The following is a 2,084-nucleotide window of genomic DNA, read 5'->3' on the forward strand; positions in this document are numbered from 1 at the left end:
ATGCTTCTTCCAGTGCTATGGCCACTGGTGCTGTTTACATGGCTCCATACTCAAAACCTCTGAACTGATGATAAAAATGAGATTTTAAATTGTTCTTTGGTAGATATTTAGTGTTTGACACCCCCCAACTGCAGAGGTGATCAAAGGTGGGGTGAAAGGGGCAAGTTGATCTGGGGAATATCTACAATTTTTCAGACTTTCTTTTCAGAGTTTTGGCAAAAAACCAGAATAAACAGTCATCTCAACAAAATACAGGTAAACAGACATTCAAGATGAAATGGCAAAGGGGTTTCAAAAAGAAGTCTCAAACTTCCCAAAACCAAGGACAGCCCAACAAGTCTGAATAACTGTTCAAGAGAACTTGCAAACTCCTCCCATCCTGGCCCCTTTTTTCTTCCAGAAAGTCTGAATTGTCATTGTTTTCTTTGGCTACAGATAGTTTCAGACCAGTGGACTCTGAAAATCATTCATTAAGGTTACAGGTGGCAGTTGGAAGATATTCCTCTTTTCTAGGATATCATTCCTCATCTTTGAGAACAGACTCTTTTGTTTCCACCAGTTCTTCATCATATGCTGTCCCAAGGAGTGATAGAACCAGGTCCTACTTCCTAGGTGGTAGAGGATGTTCCTAGTGCCAAAGAAAATAAATTCCTAGAAACCAGTTCTGGATCTTTCTTTCCTAAACTTGTTTCTGATATTTAAATTCAAAATGATGTCACTTCACAACCTGTTACCTCTTTTTCCTCATTCAAGATTCCTGGCAAAATAGACTTAAAATATGCTTATCATCACATCCCTATTCATCCAGACTTCAGATGTTTCTTAGGGTTTTATGTATTTAATTCATGTTACCAGTTATCAGTTTTCTGCCTTTCCCTTTGGACTATCCACTGCACCAAGAGTGTTCATAAAGTGTCTAGCTCCTGTTATAGCTCATTGCAGGTTGCAGGGTATCCACATTTTTCCATATTTAGATGACTTGCTTATCTTTGCAGAGTCTTTCAAAGTGTCAGGAATCTATCTATTGGGTGAGAGATCATTTATATAATCTGAGATTCCAAGACAACATTCTAAAGTCTGTCTTAACTCTTTCACACAGAATTGTGTTCCAGGGATGTCAGCTAGACACCTCAGTTCAAAGAGCTTTTCTTCCACAGAAAAAAAAATGATCTTTATGTAGATGTATTTTTAAGGTTTTCCACTCAGACTTAGATCACTGCAAGGGAATGCCTCAGGAATTTTGGTCTCATGGCATCTATGATTCTCATGATACCCTGGCAAGACTCCACATGAGAACAATACAGTAGTACCTGAAATATCTTTGGTTACAGCATCAATACCCTTTATCTTTTGAAATCTCAATGCTAGGGTTTGACAGAAGAGAAATATTTTGGTGGAGACAGATATTCTTAAATCCAGGTCTCCTTTCTCTCTCACTGCTCCAAAGCAATCAGTCACCACTGATGCTTTAGACTTTGGGGAGCAGTTTCAGGGGGAATAAAACTACAGGGAGTGTGGGACACTAAGTACAGATGCAAGTACATAAATATCAAGGAAATCCTTGCCCTGATCAAGGCACTCAACTCCATTTTTGGTCCCCAAAACCTCTTCAAGTGGTTGTACATCAACAAGCAAGCAGGAACCATGTCATACCCTCTTTGCAGACTAGCCATGTTAGCTTAGGATATTGCTTCACAGTCTCACTCTACAGTCATACTACATTCCTTCAGAACAAAATTGTGCTGCAGGCATGCTGAGCAGAGCCAGGGCAGACCCTCAAGAATGGAAAATCAGTTGGAGGTTTTCTAGGATTTGATCCGTCTGTGGAGAGTTCCTCAAGTAGACTTCTTTGGCTACTCTTGGGACAACTACCTGGCAAGATTTTGTTCCTGGGCGCCATGCAAGAAGGCCTGGAAGATAAATTCCTTTTCTTTTCCTTTGATAGGAGTGTTCCTGTATGCTTTTCCACCCTTTGTACTAATAACCAGGATACTTCTGAAATTTCAGAAGGAATCCCATAAATCATTGTAGTGACTCCCTTCTGACCCAGGCAACTGTGGTTCTCTCTTCTTTTGGAAATGGCC

This window comes from Protopterus annectens, chromosome 9.part0, assembly GCF_019279795.1.
Source record: "Protopterus annectens isolate FY-2018-M chromosome 9.part0, PAN1.0, whole genome shotgun sequence".
NCBI classification, from domain to species: Eukaryota; Metazoa; Chordata; order Ceratodontiformes; family Protopteridae; genus Protopterus; species Protopterus annectens.